This window comes from Balearica regulorum, chromosome 8 (genome assembly GCF_011004875.1).
Source record: "Balearica regulorum gibbericeps isolate bBalReg1 chromosome 8, bBalReg1.pri, whole genome shotgun sequence".
NCBI lineage: Eukaryota > Metazoa > Chordata > Aves > Gruiformes > Gruidae > Balearica > Balearica regulorum.
In genome coordinates this window covers 5,542,559-5,561,783 of record NC_046191.1, presented here as the reverse complement: position 1 = coordinate 5,561,783, position 19,225 = coordinate 5,542,559, and the positions used below count along the sequence as shown (strand labels likewise).

Sequence of the window (19,225 nt, the reverse complement as noted above, 5' to 3'; positions counted from 1 at the left end):
GGGGCTTTAAAAGTGGGCTTCCCAACTTCTAGAGAAGAATCGCAGCCCTGCAGACCAGCCTTGGAAGCTGCTGCAAGAGCAAACAACTACTGAATCAGCCAGTTGACATTATATATATTTGTATGCACATAGGTAAAATTTAATAACATGAAGAACAGAAGTATTTCCATGTTTCCATCATATCAGGCATACATTGACAATCACAATAGGGCCTGATTCTGCACCAGTACCAACAAAATGGGTGGGGGAAGGAGGGGTAGGAACTCGGTCAACCAAAAAATAATCTTGAGGGACACAGATCTTGATCCACAGCCCACCCGTAGCCAAAAGAAGGATCCTGCTGCGGGCTGGATTGGGCCACTATGTTGCGATTTTCAAAGGTCTTGAAAATGTCGGTGATGGGCCTCCTTCTCAATGGTTTTTGACTGAATCTGGATACTTGATGTCTATATATTCACAAGAGACAACGAGGCTAACATCAGAAATACAGAGTACCTTCAAGTCTGTATTTTATTACCTGCTCAGTGTTAATTGTTCTTCACCTTGGTTCCAGCAGTCCAGAAGACTGCTCTGTGCATCTGCCTGTATTTTGGAAACACATCTAATATCGGTGTTTGCAAAACAGATTCCCATTCAACTCTATTACAGTACCACTACTCTCAGCTACACAGACACATAAGGATAGACAATTCTCTAAACACACAAACAAACCCTAGACTTTACTGTAGAACAGGTACCTGCTTCAGAGTATTAAAGAACAAATAAACAAGGATCAGCATATATTGAATTTCTCTGATTTGACCTGTTTGGAAAAGTCCTAGGACACAATGGGTTGATTTCCACAAAACCCAAGATATCAGTTCATTTTCTATTTGCTGTAGGTTCTCCCATGTAACTCACACTAACTTTGGCACCTACCTATGCCAATCTATCTGGTGTCCTTCCTATCAAGGGGGTGACATTTCAGTCCACTTTATTACATTTCAGCCAAATCATAGGAACTTCAATGTAAACCTCACCATTTTTGGTCCACAGAGTCCATGAGACTTCCTAGTGGGCAGACATGGATTCATTTTGACCTAGATGGAGACGTTTTCTGGGTTCTTATTTTTTGGGGTTTTGTTTGTTTGTTTTTAAATAAGAACTGGTTATTCAGGAACACTGGGCAAAACGCCTTCTCACGCCTGCTAGTGCAACAACAAACAACCAGAAAGCCAAGAATATTCATTTTCTCTATGGACAACGCTATAATATTGATGACCCCAAACTGCAGAGGTGTTTGAGAAGTGCCTCTAAAAGGAACCGGCAGTGGTGGCAGGAATGACAGGTATCTCTGCCTGCTCCCCAAACCCATTACCCAGAGACATACCCATCCTTTGCAGTAAATACAGCCCTGTGCAACCTGGAGCATGCTTATTGACCCAACCATCCTGGGAGAATATTATTATAGAAAGCCACTTGGCCGCAGATGCTTTAAACCAAATGTCAAATTATTCTCAAGCGCTGCAAATTCCTCTGGATTTGAAACCTCGGTAGAAGCGCTTCCTCGTGCGGCTGGAACGCAACGTGCCAGCCCCGCGCTCCAAGAGCTCCAGACAAACAGGAGCGTTGCCATTGGTTTTGCTGGGAGAAATACTGCTTTTAGAGAGTACCTGTTACCTAGTTCCAGCGGTAAACACAGCATACAAAGGGGGAAAGAGGAGAAGGGAATTCTAAGAAGTGTGTTACGTTGTTCCTCCTGGGAGTTTGGCATGAGCTGATGTATTAAAAGGGCTTTATATTAAAGCACACATATATTTTTAATACTTAAAAAAAAATGCATTAATAAGAACAAAAGGTCTTATCCAAGCCACAATACCTAGATGCATATAAAATTCTGCATTTGTCAGGTAAAACAGATTTAAGCCAGACTGGCCAACCAGCAAAAGTTGGAGAAGGTGAATACAAAAGACATTATCAACAGGAACCCAGATCCAGCTCCAGTCAAACATGATGGAAACAAAGCCATCATTTCACATTGTCTACAGCAAGGAATAAAATGCGATACACCATGAAAACTCTATTGCGTCAGCATCTTTTGAGGCACCTCTACACATCCAAGTGCTTTGGAAGATCTTGCAGATATGAGAAGTCTGACCTAGGATGACCCAGCTTGAATAGAGGGAGAAAAAAAAAAAATCAAAAAAATCAAAAATGTGTCTGTGAACTCTGCAATACTGAGGGCAAATGGATCGTGTGAAAAATACGCTGCGGCGACTATTATGTTTTCAATTACAAACGAAGCGAACACGGTTTACTCTGCCGGTCAGCAGGGTTTGGAACGAGCCCTGCCTCGCCGCGACTCCTCCGAGCTCTGCCTTCGAGGAAGGGCTCGGACCACTGCCCGGCCCTGCGACGCTCACGCTGCGGGAAAGGGGTGCGACACCCCATTTCTTTGGGGGAAATCTAGGAGCTTTCTTCCAAACCAATGTGATGGCGAGCAGAGCTGCTGCTGCCCTTCATCCACGTCACCCCACTGACACACATCGGCTGCGCGAACCATAATATTTCTCCATACAACAACAAATCCGCTCCACTCCATCAACCTCTATTCAAGAAGAAAGCTTTGTGGGCTGTAGGTGTTGTTTTAATGTATAAAATATCAAGCAGAGACTCCTTATCTCAGCTTACTGCCCCCAAACACCACCACGCATAAGCCCTGGCTCCTTCTTTTTGCGCAGCCACGCCGAACCCTAACGAGAGCGAGTGGAAATATAAAACCGTGGCCAATACAACGCAGTCAACAAAATTCTCTGGATTATTTAAAACAAAAAAACCAAAAAAAAACCCAATAAAGGTGCAAAGCTTTTGAAGCAAAAATAAAGCCAGTTCACCTGGTCAACATCAAGTTCCTTAAAAACAATTTTTAAAAAAAATTATCTGCTGAACTTCCCAAACTTCCTTTCCCCCTTCCCAGAGCATCCCGGGCAGGCACTGCAGCTGTAATTAAGCACGTTTTTGGGAGCAACTGCCCCTGTGCAGGAGGAGGCAAAGCCTGCGTCTACAGTGCTGAAACCTGCCGCGAGTAGCTTTCTGACCCAGTTCTGTCAATGTACCTATTGTAAATGCAAAATCCTTCTTCGGATTTGAAGCAGCAGCCACCTGCACAAATAAGGCCGGGTTATAACTCTGTAACCGAATACAAGCACTGAAAGCTTAAAAAGTTTGTAGTCCAAAAGGCACTTCTGACCTCTTCCTTAAAAGTTCACTAATCACTTTTAATTCATAATTTATTTCCTCTTAATATACTTGCTGTATATAATACCCCCTTTTTTTTTTTTTTTCTTTTTCCCCCTCCTTCTCCTCCTTTCTTTTTTCTGGAAGTTCCCCAGGAGAAAATGGTATTACACAACTCCCTTGATTAACTGGAAATGAAACTTTTCCCCCTCGGTAGTCGAGATTTGGTAGAGTTTCCAGGATATAATGTACAGTACACAGTGCTGAAAGAAAGGTGAAAAAAAACGTGAGCACGAGTGGAAATGACCCCAAGGCCCTTCAAGCGTTGGGGGTTTGATCTCAGTGGGCCCTGGAGCGGAGCTCAGTAAGGCTTTGCCTATTCGCCATGGGTTAAAAAGGTGTAAAATTATCTCTTTTCTCCCTTCTCTGTATTTTGACTGCAGTTACTGCATGAGAGCTGCGCCCTAATGCATAACAATATACGATATAAACGGAGATTGCATTGGTATCCAAATAACATTCAAAAAAAAAATAAATCATGCTCCAAATTAAAATAGCTTCATGTTGTGGGGAGGGCAGACTTTGCAGGGGAAGGTGGAGGTGTGATGCTTCGCTGCCTTGGCTGTGCTGCCTGCAGAACTTTGCGTTACTTTGGTGGAAAGCAGCTGAGAACGGGATACTTTCATGACAACCCCTCACCCGCAGTGACAGAGATGCCCACCCCACGCTGCTCACAAGGACTCATCTGCCCCTGGACGAGACCCTGTGAATTATTTGGGTCCCTGGAAGCCACAAAGAGATTTTTGGGGGTTTTTGGGGTTGTTTTTTGTTTGGTTTTTTTTTTTTGACAGCACGGTTCCACGCTGCACACCATCTCAAACTTCTGGGTGCTTTTTATCCCCCTAAAAAAATCTGCATACTCTGCAAATCCAGGTGACGCAGCAGTGGCACAGCAACACCTAAAATTTCACCGCCCTCTTCTACAAGCACAGGGCCAGCCACTGCGAACGCGTCCACCTCGTCACACCCGGTGTCACCAGAGCCCCTTTCCCACGCACAGCCCCAACCTCGCCGCGATGACTGCGTTTTGCGGCCAGGTGACATTTCATAGCCCCGTTTCCTTAGGGAACGGTATAAATCGGGCTGGATCCAAACAGCGCAGGCGACAGCCAAGCCACTATTCACGCTGACTCGAGGGACACAACGTGTACTGTGCTCTTTAAAACCAAAAACGGATAACTCCCAATTTCCCTTTCCAGCCCCTCTGTAACAATGCTGTGCCCTGCTGTCAAGGAAAGTGTGAATAAATTGGGGAAAAAAGGTTAAAGAAGCCCAAGGGAATAGCAGTCCCTTTTTCTTTATTGCAGTTAATTTTGACAAAGGCTCTTCTGTTCCCCCCCCCCCTTTTTTTTTTTTGGAAGGGCTTCGTGCCAAGTTGCATTATCATTATTCCTCTTCACCATGGTACTGCCATGAAACCCGCCTGGTATGTTTGCCTGAAAATCGCAAGTTTTCATGGAAATTGTTTTTATCTCAAGAGCAACTCCTTTTGTCACCTCAGACATGACAAGGGGAGGAGAAGGGCTTGGGCTCAAATCTGATCCCAGCAACAAAACAGCCGCAAAAAAGCCCCGCGACCCTCCAAATCCAGCATCACAAAAACCCATTTACCACCTCCCTCGTAACACCAATGCAACCACGGACCCATGCGACGTGCTGCAACCCACTCTGCACAACCTCCATTTTAAGCCCTTTGATGCATGGGAAAAAGCCTGTACCATCAGTGGGGTTGTTTTAAAGGATTTTTTTTCTTTCTTTTTTTTTTTTTTTAAATGGAAATAGTTTCTTTTCTTGCAGCCCATCGTGGCAACCGGAGCCCACTGGCTCCCATCGGCAAGGCAGGAGCTCAGCAGTTCGTAGGGGGTGTCCTCTATTTCCAGCCTATTTACCGCTCCGTTGAGAAAGGCGCCTATAGATGCTCCAGTTCTCAGATGGGACTTTGGAGAGACTCAAGTTATTCAACAAACCAACCCTTTCTAAACGCTGTCAAAGGAGTGATTTGATGCCTTTCAGTGCTTACTATACAAAATGCTGAAAGACCAGGGAACTTCAAAAGCCGCAGAAGCGGAGCTGGAGTTTGGCAGGAGTTCATTAGCTGCCTGTGTCCTTCTGTGTGTGGCTTGTAATTACATGCAGACCTGATGCCAAATCCTCATCTACCGAGGGGTACCAATTAACATGCTGCTGGATGATTCACAGGTAGCTAATGTTGAGATTTATACAACCAGCGTGCCAAATACCCCATGCTTTATTTATTTATTTTTTTTAAAAAAAAGATGGCCTTTTTTTCTTCTTTTCAAGTTATTGTACAATAAGTAAGGTTTTGGCAGCAAAATTGGGATTGTCCAGCCTGTTCCCAGGCCACACACCGGTGGGCCTGATCCTGTTGTCACTGTGCACCAGCATCTGCAGGGACACATGAACCCCTTCTTGCAAGCCCCTGGCCCACGCACCAAGTGCGCCTACTGTATTTTCCCTTCGTATAAAGCATACTTTTCTGCTCCAAGGTGAAAAACTCTAAAATTCAGGTACAATTTGGACCCCATACTTGCCATTCCTGCTGCTCGTGCAGTAGCAGCAGAAGCTTTAAGAGCAGCTGGAGAAGCTGAGGACGCAGGTACCTAAAAATGATAATTCATCTTGGGGGAGGGGGGGAAAGTGTGCAAAGCTGCATCTCCTGCTGGAAAAATATAACAGTTATTAGATACTCAGAGGAAAAAAAAAAAAAAAAAAAAAAAGAAAAAGCCCATCTCTACTTGAGATCTGCATCCCTTTGCAGCCAGCTGGCTCCCAATGCAGCCCTTGGCAATTAAAACCTTGGGAAGTCAAATACAACGGCACGGAAGCAAACCTTTTGTTTTCCTGCTTTTTCATTCTTATCTTGTCTTGATCCCCAACCAGATTTCTCAAGCTTAGGGGAAACCATGGGCCCAGTGGAGCATCTTGGCAGCAGATCTCCAAGCACGCTGGTTTGCCATCACTGTTGGTTTTCCCCATGGAGAGCAGGAGACCCAGCCCTCATTTCCTTCTGCTTGACTTTCTACTTTCCAAAAGCCAAGGTGAGAACTTCTCCTCCCCGCAGTCTGCAGGACCTCAGTGGCCCCAGAGCCACCATGAAACAAGTGGCACGTGAGATGGGCATGATTTCACATTTACCAGAGGTTTGATGCTCCTGGGCAGAAACAAGACTGGACACAGGGGCTGCAAGGGGGAATTTGCAGAAGCGGTCGGCCTTGATGTAACATTGCTCCCAAAGGTACCAGCCACAGGACAACCAGGCACTCAAAAATCATAGGTTTGGATGCATTATGGATATACATATAACACCCAGGATCCTCATTAGCTACAGTTTGATAGTTTTTGCTGCTCTCCCTTTACCTTTGTCATACAGCTTTCCCCAACAGCCAGTTTCTATGTTAATTTTTCTCACAGTTGCGTGTCAGAACCCCGTGTCTCCCTCTCTCCCCTCCAGACACCCCCATTTCCATACATTTTCCTCTCTCCATCACACTTCTTGCTCCCGTACCATTGCAATACGCCTTCAGCCCTGCGGGATAACTCAACACCAGAAGGGCTGCGAGCACAACCCAACGCTCACACAACTTTATCCTTCTAATAAACCTTTCACTGCATTTGACACGATACAGGTCTTTTCCAGCCATGAAAGCTTTCTCGCTTATCAGAAGAATTTTTAATCAACTCAAAGGGAAAACACGGCCTGACATTTTATTGCTTCCTTGCGCTTCGCTTTTAGATGTTTCGGTTTTCTCCAATTTGTACTCTTGCTAATCTCTTTAACCAGGGATCGGTGGAAAGCCTCAAGTCTTTCATGCCCAGCAGCTTCCCCCAGATAATTTGGAGGCAGGGCAGGCGGAGGAGCAGGGGGTAGAAGGGGGGGCTCGCAGTAGGGTGGGAGAAGGCAGCACCAGGCACCAAGCTCTCACACTCACTGCAGGTTCTGGGACATGGTTTTGTCCTGGCCACAATTACAAAACAACAAACAACGTCTGTGGGGAAGGGTCATAAGAAGTTCAGCTTTGCTCTATTAAAACCATCTGGTGCCTATAAAAAACCCCAACTGGTTGGTTGGGATGGTTGGGAGCACCTCCTCCCTGCTCAGCTCTTCCTGGCACTTCTCGAGAGCGTGGTGGCACTTGGAGGTGCCACCGTGGGAACAGGGGGCCCGGCAGACACCCCCACACACACTTTGTGTCCATCCTGCTGTGAGGAGGGTGCTCCAGCATCCACCTCATTTCACTTGTTATCTGAGCCAGACCCTTCTTTAGGAGGTGCCTGTCCCCCCAGCACCCTGGGCTCCTGCCGGCCTGCCCGCGGTGAGCCTGTGAGCAAAATTAAAATGTCCCTACGAGGCCGGTGTGGGACCCACCAAAGGGTTTCTCCAGGTCGGAGACACCGATGGGTTCCCCTCCAGCATCTACAGCCAGACGCATGCCAAACCTGCAGAGGAGGTGGGGCAGGGGATGCGAACCTTTATTTTTCCTTTATTTAAAAAAAAAAAAAAAAAAGTAGCCTAAACCTCTCTTTTGTTTCCAACAGAAATAAAAGGAGGGGAAAAAAAATAGAAAAAGAAGAGCGAGGAGCGCTTGCAGCCAGTTCCCCAGCCTGTAACACAAAACCGTGCTGTGCTGGGAAACCTTACACCACGCGGCATCCAGCTCATGTACTCCTGCTCCGCTCACTGCCTCCCGGATGCTTCCCCAAGCCCAAACTGCCCTTGAGAGAAGCCAAGCCTCAGCTTCTGCTGAAAAGCCTCTTTGTTTGGATTCCCTTTCCAAATCAGCGTATCCTGAGATTGAACTCCCTCCCACCCCTCTGCAGGGCTTTTTAATGTTCAGATGCCTTTGGCAGCGGCCAGATTCGCCAGCAGGTTTGCGGTCCTGTAATAGCGTTCAAAACCTCGGTGCTGGGGCACGTACAGTGCTAGGAACTTTCTTCACGTTAAAGGAGAGAGGGAGGGGAAAAAAAAAGAAAAAAAAGAAAAAGAAAGTATTGCAGAATTACTTCAAACAATCCTTTAATCATGAATTGTGACCAGAGGAGCTAAGTTCTCCTTAATTAAACAATAGCTTTAATCAGCTTTCAATAGCCTACATTAAGGCATGTCAGTGAGCTGCCGAGGCACTTTTTCCTCTCTTAAACTGGAATAATTGAAAGAAAACTAGACAAAGCATCACTGCTCTTCAGAGAAACCCAAGCACGGGGTCTGGTCCATACATGTACCACCAAGAGGGTTTGACTCCAACTGCTGTCATGAGCCTTCCATGCAACTTCAATTCCATCACTCATTACACCCAGAAATTAAATGCATTTTCCTGCACTGCCCGCTCGATCTGCAAGCTCCGGAGCAGAAGCGTGCTACATCCACGCAACCCCTGGCATGCAACAGGGTCCCCCCAATCTCCCTTGGGGTTTGCAAACACCCCCAAATCAGACAGACCCACAAGCAGTACCAAGACAATAATTTCAGTTACTACTCGAAGCAAGACACAGCACACCTTGAAGCAAGGGACTAGCTGGAACACCAGCCCCACAACTTGCCCCCACACCAAAGGGAAAAATCAACCCTCTTCTCCAAAACGGGCCTCAGGACCAGGACTTGAAGCAATTTCATTGGGGAAAAAGTTGTTTTTTCACTTGCAGTTAGCGTTTTAATCGACCTCAGCGTTATATCTTTCACTCTGAAAGCAAAACGCTGAGCATTTAAGCAGGTGGATTTTCAGACTGCGGACCCGATCCTGCGTTCGTAAAGCAACATCCAGCTTTGCTTTTGCTCTCACTGAAGTTGTCTGCAAAGTCCCTGAAGTTACATCCACAATCCAGATGCATCGCAAACTCTGTCCCACTTGTCTGGCTGTTTTACCATGCTGCATCCCTAGACTCTGCAGTAGCTCTTAGAGCTTTAGGCACTGGAAAACTTCTTTGTGCCCAATGCACGCAGTGATTTATCAAAACGGGCTTTCTCCAAAATGCTATTTGACTTTTCCATGGGTTTTACATTTGACAAAGACTCATGCCAGCTCAGTCAGAAAAATAAATGCCACAAAACTTCTCCTTTAAGGAAAAAAAAAAACCCACCAAAAAACAAAAAACCAACCACAAACCACCCAAACCTCACAGCCCAATGCTTTAGAAATGCTTCCACATGCTAATCAGCCTCCTATTCAGCTCCAGACTGAATAGGACTCCAACAATGACAAAGAAATACGCTGAACCTATTCCACATTTCATCCCCTTCACTCAAAATGTTGCTGTTACCTTGGTTTTCAGCCGCTTTGTGGGAGCTGCAGCAGAATGACAACTGCATGCTAAAGCTGCAGGGATGGTCAAGAAACAAGGAGTGTTAGATGAAAAAAACCCCCTCCATTCCAGATTACGGGAGAAAAAAATGGAATTATTTGATGAGATAGTCACTGATGCTGTAAACTTTGATAAGAAAAAAAACCCCCAAACAACAAAAAACCCCGAGACCTCTACTGAAAACATAGCCTCTTGTGGTCAGGCAAAGGGAATTTTTTCTTATCTTGGCAAGTATGAGTAGGCTAGAGCCCCTCCAAGCCCTTCCTTTGAGAGTTAGCCATTTGTGTCACGGGTAATCAACTGGCAGATGTCTGGGTGCACCTTTCCCCCCATATCCTTACCCAGAAAAACTTCAGCTCTTATTTTGAGAACAGACAAGCCAGGTCCTGCTGCAGCGGGTGATCTGAGGTCATTTCCCTTTTCTGCAGAACACAGAAGCATGGGAACAGAGCCATCCGGGGAAGCTTTTACAGGAATCGAGATGGGAAGCTCCAGGACAGGTGCACACTTGTCCTAGGGACACGCTTTGGCCCTAGCCCTGGAGCCACAGACTTCTCCTCCGTGGTTGCACATCGCTGAGGATCTGATCTCAAAAGATACCTCGGGAGGCTGGTGATGGCCTGGCAGGACTGGCAGAAGCATTGAAGTTTGCAGCTTCACTGCAATTGTTAGGAATTCGAGGTACTTCAGTAGCTCTGAAAGCCCCACCGGGTACCTGGGTGCTGGAAATACTGCCTTCAAAGCGTGCCCTCGCCGGGCTCCGTCCAGCTCTCTGCCCTCCTTCACGCTCCCTGGCTCCTTAGTTTAGAAACTCCCAGAGGCACAAACCTCCCCAGCAATGGGCGACAGGGCTCAAATCCTGGCACAGGACTCCTCTGGTGCTTCGGCTGGGCGGCAACCCGGGAGGAGCAGCTCCCCAAAAAGCAAGGGCCGTCTGATCAGTGATCAAAGAGCAGCTTCGGAAGCCTGCTAACACCAAACTGATTCACAGCTATCCACTTCAAAGGAGTTTTGCTGCCTGCCATCAGCTTACCGTCCATCCAAAATTACTCCGTGAGCATCACTCAGAACATGAAGGCACCCGGTGTTCACTGACCAGACCTGCTTATCAGTGTTTCGCCACACTATTTTGGAAACTAACACTTTAAAGAGTGGCGGGCTTTGCAGAAAAGCCTTGGAAGCCCTCAAAATGCTCGGGGTGCAGGACCGGTTGCCATGGATGCTGCGCTGCTACAAAGAGCAGAGCAAAGACCTCGCTGTCAGCGTCGGTGGGAACGATAACCAGGGTCTCAAGCTGAGCCTTGCAGCCGGGCTTAAAGAAAGGCGCATCACACCACCCCAAAACGGAGGTCATAAATAACTTGCTGAGCATCAAGACAAGCAGCCCAGAGTCCATTTGGCACACTGGCTTTCAAATTCAGTGGCCAGCTATTTTGAGGCGAACGATGATGTCTCAGCTTTGCATAAGCACACGCTGAATTAAGAGCAACGCTATTAATATTTGCATGCAGTGCCTGTCTCCAGTACACGCACAATCAGACCCAGGGACACTGCTGTAAAAGCTTTCAAAAATGGCTGTGATTCGCACTAATTTACAGTAAAACCAGGTGAAGGCTAATTACAGGATGCCACGCAGTTGTCACTTCCCTTGCACAGCAGCCGGCTACAACCCCGACGCTGCTGGGAAAAAGCAAACTCTCAGGGTGAGCATCATTTGTTTCAAGAGGGATGGCTGCCCAAAACCACTAACCAGTAACTTTCACTTTTTCTGCTTAACCCCGTGGAAGGAAGAACCACGCTGTTCTCATCTCCTCCAGCCAGCAAAGTGAAGCGGCTCCAAGAGGTACAGCCTGTCATCTGCAAACGCCCAAAGCGGTGAAAGACACCTCCACGCCACAGCTATCTTCAGTGCTCAGGGCGAGGTCTGGGTTAGCCCAGCGATGCCAGTCCAGCCTCATGTTCCTGGGTCTCTCGGGCACTGTAGGCAAAGCCCACTGGTATGTTTTATCAGAAAGGCTGGAGGCATCTCCCAAGCTTCTCTGTGCTATAATCAACACAGCTTTCATGTCTTTTTGGGCAAGGAATGAAAAATTATGGGAAAGTACTGGAGAATTAAGAACACTCTCCACTGATTCAGCATCACCAGCATCATCGGACCAACTGCAGCTTCATTTGGGCTTTGGCTAGCAGCCCCAGCCTAGCCCTGTAGCTCCTGACTGAAAGCACCATACGCTCAGATAAGACAAGCTCATATATGGGTGCAAGCTACAGGCTGGAACAAGAACACACAGCATAAAGAGCACAGGCATTTTCAGAGCATCAGAAGCTCTGGAGTTAAATTACATGTTCTGCTTATAACATTTACTTGATGCAGAGAGTTGGTTTTCAACCCTCTGTCTTCAAAACATCCAATGCATGTGAAAAACAAGCCCACTTACGTGACCAACTTGAAAGGATGGAGTCGACAGGAATTCCTGATACTTAGAAAGCCACCAGGACAAGCCTAATTTTCAAACTTTTTAACACATTATCTTGGTAACAAACTTACGCTTAAGGCAAGTTTTCCGATGGTTTGCATCAAAAGACACTTCAAATTCCTCTTTATTTGGTGATGTTCTGCCTCCCAAGGTCTAACTTGAGGAGCAGCTTCTGCTGATCATGATCCCACCACTCCAGCTGAGCCAGAGCGTGCAGCTAATGACCAAGAAGGGACTCTCGAGCACGACTTTCCCAACAGCTGCCCCAACACAACCGCGTACACGGACACCTGACCTGCCCCAAAGAGCTTTTCACCTGCTGACATTGCGGAGCAGGTAGCGCTTCTCTGAGGTAGATGTCACAGGAGAGAGCAAACCAGGGACAGATGGGGTGGCTTTAAAAGGGATAAGAATGCCCTTCTGAGAAAGTGGCCATGCTGATCCACGAGATGTGATGGACAGGGGAGCTTCTTCCCAGCTTTTGGTGAGACGCCCCCAGCCAAGCTGTCCGCAAAGCCAGACTGAAGGCTGGGCACAGGCAGGACCATCGCCCAGGCAGCGACGCAGCCTGTGGCACCACGTTCGCAGGGTGGGAAGCACAGGGGGCTGCTTTGGCCTCGGCTGTACCAGGAGTCCCACACCTCTGCCACACCAGCCAGTGGAAAAAGAAAAGAAAAAAAATTAAGTGTATGCAGAAAACTGACTTCAGACTTTATCATTACAGAATAAATGCTGGATTATTTTATTTTATTTTTTTTTTTAGGCTTTATCATTCACTTCGTTGTCATTTTCAAGCCTTTTTTTTTTAAAAAAAAACAAAACAAAACAAAATCTGACCTATCAAAAAACCCCCAACACCACTACAGAAGCCAGGGCCTTAAAACAGAACAAAAAGAAAAAAAAAGGTGACAGCACTTGAACTGAAACCCCAGCTGGCATCCTGCTGTGCAGGAGGGAAAGCTGCATCCGGGGAGGGGGTTTCCCTGCTGCCACCCCCGGGGATGCGCGGGGCCAGGGGAAGCTGCCGTTCTCAGCTCTGGCTGTGCTGACGCTGGAATAGGAGGGTTTGAAGGCTGCTGCCTTTCCCCGCGCTGCCTTCAACAGGCATGCCCTTGTTCGAGGCGCAGGCAGACTGGGCGACCACAACGGTCCCTTCTGGATTACCATGGATGAAGCAGGAGCATTGTATGAATGAAACGGAGAGGATGGAGTCTGCTCCGCCACAGCAAGCTACAGAAAGCTGAGCTGGGGTTTTTTCCCCCCCCCCCCCTTCTCTTTTTAAGTCATTTCAGACAGAGATGGAGGCATGCAAACACCCTTCCTATCTCCGATGCAGGCACTAAAGAGGAACCCAGGTTTGCAAGACTGTGCCCGTGCAGCCGGGTTCCCCAACTGTGGTATGCAAACCATCTTTGGGTGGTATACGGAGGCACATGCATCTGGAGGATATACCCTCAGCCGGTATCTAGACAAACAAAGTCAGACCAAAACAGCCTAAGAAAGGCATGCATATTAAACTGAGATTAACTGTTTGATCTGGGAGTGATGTTTATAGTATTTTCTGTGCTCACTACAAACAGACAATTTAAAACAAAAATGTCATCTACTGTAATTTGTGATCCCATCTCCTGCCTGTCTCAGCAGCAGGTACACAGAATTCAAAGCACTTCTGGCCATGAAGCAGTTGCACTTAATTCGGCTTTCCTGGAGACACATCTTCAGGCTGGCCAAATTCCACCGGCTCGGGAAAGCCAGCAGATTTATACCCCCGAGGACTCGCTCTGCCATAGGTACAGCATTTCCTTGTGCTGCAATTAACACCTCAAGTATAATTGTCACTAATATCCTGCTCTTGATACATATTTTCTTTTGCATTGGCTTTATAAAAACAAAAAAATCCCCTATTTTTAACACCTCCAAAATATTTCTCTCTTGTCTTTTCTTCCAGTCATCTTTGGCTCCTTTTGCCTTTCAAGAAGGCAAAACTAAGGATGGGTATCATGCTTAGATGCTGACTGTTGGTTTAATAAGAAGCTTTTCAAGGCTCAAAAAAGCTCCTTTACTCCCAAGCGATGGTGGGATACAGTCACACAACCCCGTGCCAAGATGCCACCTCTGCAAACCTGCCTTGGCCAAAGCACTTCCAGACCAGCCATCCCCAAGACAGACCCTGCTGCTTCACAGGGAGCTCGCTGCCGCCAAGACATCCTACAGGTATTAAAATAAGCAATACATAAACATTAACGACCCAACCCCACCTAGGGATGCTCAAAACACAGTGACGACTCGCCACCCACGCAGCTTCTCGCGTGTGGTATGGATTCCGTCCTCCCCAACACGGAGAAGTCCCAACGCCTTGGTGGTGACTGCCCGGCTGGTTTAGTACAGTCAGATCTCTTTGTCCCTTGCCGAAAATAAGAAATGGTTGGGTCAGCAGGTTATTTTCAGGAGTGCATAGAAAGATGTTACCTACACAACAAGCGAACCCTGCACAGCAGGGTAGTCTTAAAAATAATAAAAAACCCAACCCAAACAAAGCAAAGTTGCTTAGCTCATCAAATTCAACTTTACAGCATCCAAATAACTCTAACCTCATCTTTAATTCCTCCCACTCCTTACACTTAAATGACAATCCCAGGCCTGTTTGCGCTGATTTTGGTGACGGAGCAACAGGGCCCCCGGTAGAGCTCAAATGCTTTTTGCTTCTGAAAGCTGGACGGCGACACGGTTTTCTACCCAGAAGAGGAAAGTTCAGAGTAATCGAAACTGTTAGCCCAAATTATAAGATTATATCCCCACTTATGTAAACATGTCAAGGTCGTGGTAGTGTAAATATTTACTTTCAAAGTTCATTTTAGCATCAAGCTCACTACAAAAGAAGAGATGCCAAATTTGTGAGAAAGCTGAAGAGATACTAAGGTCATAAGAAGCCTATCCATCTGTTGCTTCAAAACCTCCCAAAGGCAGTAAAACTTGCGTTGTACAGATTAACTGGGATTGACAGAAGAGAGAAAATTAAATTAGAGACGGAAAATAAGAAGGGCAGTAAATTATGTGCAGTTTACATCTCACCAGCCTGAAACATATGCTCCCATAAACCCGATTTCCACGAGCTGAGGAAGCAGGTACGTCAGATGAAATCCCTCTATTTTATAGCACAAGCAGAACTTTTTGGAAGCCGTTCTACCTGCGCAAGCTGCACAAATACAAGCTACCGAAGACCTTAATCTGCTCTATCGGCCTTGCTGACACAGCCTTCCCCTCTGCCGAGATTAAACGCTCGACATAGCGCCCGTCAGCAGAGCGCAGGTGGCTGCGCAGAGTTTGCTGAACACGGGGAGTCCCTGCCAAGGGAAAAACCAGCAGGTCTAAGAGAAGTAAATTTAACCCTAGGTGCTGCACCTGTGGGGTCAGCCTCCAAAATATCCCACCTCAAGGGTCAGGGCAGGAGGCTTTTTCACCCAGCCGGCCCATGTCTCCTGCAGAAAGGTGGTGGCTGGTTGCAGCAGCTCCAGGCAGTGCTGCATCTGGGCACCAAAACCTCCCGGCACCAGGGAAAGTCGCCCCGTGGGACCTGCCACAGCCAAGGTCACACCAGTCCCCACCAGTAACAACTCTATGCTCTGGGCAGGAGGTGCAAGAAACTCCCGGCAAAAGGATGGGGCTGCAATTGGGCTGAGGATGATCAGATGAAGGTGGAGTGAGGTTCTCCCATCACACTTCTTATTTTGCTGCTCAGAGAGTTCCCCACAACGTGAAGGCACCAACTGGCTGGACAGTAGCAACCTCAGCCACCCCCCAGCTGAGCTCCTCAATGACATTTTCAGATGTGTCATGGTGACCAGCAAGACAGGGACAGGGCAGTGGGGACTCTTCCATGCCACCAAACTCGCCTGCAGCCCTAACAATTTCAGGAAGCATCTTCTAATTCTCTAAACAGAGCCCTCCCGAGAGGAGGAAGCAGATGGAGAAAGTTATTTTCCCCCCTCGGATGACCTGCTTTAATAAATGCACACTCAGTTCTTTTCTGCCTCTTTTACCGAGTTAAGCACAGACATGAAATTTCTGGGAAGTTCAGTGTTAGTGATGAAACCTCTTGTTCATGAAAGAAATCAGGGATTTGTCAGTGCCAAGTGCACTCATTAGAGGAGTGGGGTATTCCAAAATATTCAGCTCCCTGCCAACCCAACACAAGTTGGAAATGCAGGAGAAATGGGCGGGGGGGTGTGTCTGGTTCAGAGATCTTCATCCAACCTACTCCACCAGGAACGTACTTCTGCCAATGGTTCCATGACTTTGCTCCCCATGGAACGAAGATACAAATCTTCCCCTTATGCATTTACTATCAAGATAACCATTGTACTTCACAATGAAAGACGAAAGTGGATCTTTCTAACGACTCGCGCCAAATTAAAGCTGAAGGAAGCTCCTGATAGCTCTGTTTTACTTACTCTTTCTTATATGTTTATGATAATTGTCTTCTGGGTAATTTGTTTAAATTTGTATGTAAACAAAGAAGGGTTTGTACACATCTACCACCTCACAGAGAGCTGACATGTGTCATTTCTGAAAGACATTTCAGCCGTAGTGTATTTTTTTAATTTTCCCCCTCATAGAAAACCAATTCAGGTCAGAATTACAGCAGTACCTGCAGCAGAAGCCAAGGCAGCGTCACAGACCTCTGCAAATCAAATGACTGGTTTTAATATTTCCTAAAGTGGTCCTCAAATGAGAAAAAGCCTTCTGTTTCCCTGCTACTCTGAATGTCTTTGGGTAGCCACTCAAGAGGCGTAACTCAGTTTAACTGCACTGGAGGCCATTGGCCACGTGCCTACATGCACCAGCAGAAGACCTCTACTGAGTACTTCCACCTTAAAACAAGTCATTGCACCCAATTCTGCTTTTATTATCTTACACGGGACTCTTTTTTTTTTTTTTACTGAACACATAAATATCCATTAACTTATATGTGTCCAACTTTCTCTTACAGACTTCAGCTAGAGCACCTTTTTTTTTTTTTTCCACCTTAAAGTGTTTGAGTTTGGGTTTTTTACAAGCTCAGGAAGGACGAAAACAGGAATCAAGTGCCTGGAAGCTACAAGCTCCTAGTCTTCCCTAGCAAAAGGCAGAGGGAAGAGCAAGCCAAGCCTCCCGCGAGTGGGGCAGCCAGCTTTCACAGCAACTCATGCCCAGTCATCCACCAGCAGGTCCGATACTACTGGTCCGGGTGTATTTGAAAAGCCCATCCCCAAACACACATCATGGGCTATATCCATCGGGTAATCGCCTCCCTTAGCACGACATCCCACCCTGCTCTTCACCTGCCAGTCATCAGCCAGATCTAAACTTTCCTTCAGCTGTTGCATTCATGCTCTAACTTCTAAATGCTCCTCATGCTTAACAAAAAAAACCAACCCAACAACAAAATCCAAACCAACTCTGGTGTTTACTTTCTGATTTCCACCTGTAGTAACGTGAAACAAAGCAACAATCACAGTTTTTGCTGTATCACATTATTCCCCACAAACAATACCTTCCAGTGATGCTTGATAAGTTCTGTTTACCCACTATCACAAGTAGAATAACACATGTCAACTAACTGCTTTTTCATTTAGGACCCTTAGTCCAGAGAAGGGGGAAGCAAAACCCTTTACCCATTGAAATAGCACTTACTCATGCCAGGAACGCCTGAAGTTAAGAAAACTTGCGTAAATAAAAGTTTAAAAGTTGTGACTCCTAGAAGTTGTTTTACTAGGAATCCAACCTTCTGTTTAAATAAGTGAGGTAAGTCAAGCTAGTTATGTTTCTACTTACACTAGTTTCATATATGGGGTATCAAGCATTTTTATTTTTTCCAGATACAAGAAGACGAAGCTTTCTGCACTGGGCTCTATTCTTGTGGGAATATAAAGAGAAAACCATGCCTCTTTTCTTAATGTATTAGTGCCTCGTAATACACACCAGATGATCAATAAACTACAGAAAAATTAAATCAAACTGACAGTCTTTAAAAAAATGGGCTCTAAGCAGAAACAATTGTTTTAAAGACTGTGGTGTCTGGAGTATTAAACTCACGTGCTGTTGTGTTATTAATCTCTTTGTTGGAAGCCAGTTGATTTCCCCTGCCTGTGTCTGTCAATTAAATATTCAGCATTGCGGCCACAATTGAACGGGTGATGTTTTGGCATGCAAAAATCTTTTTGAGACAGACTGTTGACAGTTTCCTTACATGCCATACCATCTCCAAAAGCCAAGCAGGCTAGCGAACTAAGACCTCTGCCAGCGACTACGAGATGCCTGAGAGCACTTCAAAGCAATCTTTTAAAGAAATGAGTTTAGCGAGATGCCTGCCCTGGGTGCAAGAAGGGGAGAGGGAAGAAAGGCACAAGCGCTGCTAAACCCGACATCAGAGCAACACAAAGTAACTAGAGTGGCAAGAGTTTCTACTTTCTCCCCCCCCCCCCCCCCATTATTAACAAAAAACACAAGTACACCCCAGCTGCGCGGGTTGTTGCAGCCGTAGAGCACTACCTCCACCTGGAGCTGGCCCCGGCGCCTACCGAGGTGCCGCTGGCCGGGCGGGGTGCGGGGTGCGGGGCACGGCCCGGGGGGCACCTCCGGGGGCGCATCCCCGAGCCCACAGTGCCCCCTGCGTACCGCCGGCGGCCGGGCTGCCCCCCCCTCCGCTGCCCCCTTATCCCCCCCACCCCCGGGTCAGGACATGACAGAGTGGGGACACCGATAAATAAATAAAAGAGTAATAACAATCAGTAAATCGGGGCGGGTGGTGGGGGGAGTGTGTGTGCGCCGTGCACACCTCTCTGCGCGGACAGCCGGCTGCTCCGCTCCCCCCGCCGCCGCCAGCCCCGCTGTGACCCCGGCGGGACGCGCTTCCCGCCGCCCGGCCCCCGGTGCCGCCGCTGCCCGCTCCCCGGCTCGCCTGGGCCGGCGGCCCCGCTCCGCGCCCCGCTCCGCTTTTGTTTAGGAAGCGGCGCGGCCGGGGCACGGCCGAGCTCTGCCCGCCCTCCCTTCCTCCCTCCGCCAAACTTTCCCGAAGTGGGAGTCCGGGGGGTGCTGGGGGGGGTGTTGGGGGGGGGTAGAGGGGAGAGGAGCGGAGGGAAGGGGCGCGGGACCCCGCGGAGCCCCCGCGGCTG

The 19,225-nt window shown here is 47.4% G+C and overlaps 1 protein-coding gene across 1 annotated transcript in view; it reads right to left on the bottom strand.

Moving 5' to 3' along the window:
- PLPP3 (phospholipid phosphatase 3) overlaps window positions 1–19,225 on the bottom strand; it is a 44,332-nt gene that overhangs the window by 24,391 nt on the left and 716 nt on the right. The window lies entirely within an intron of this gene.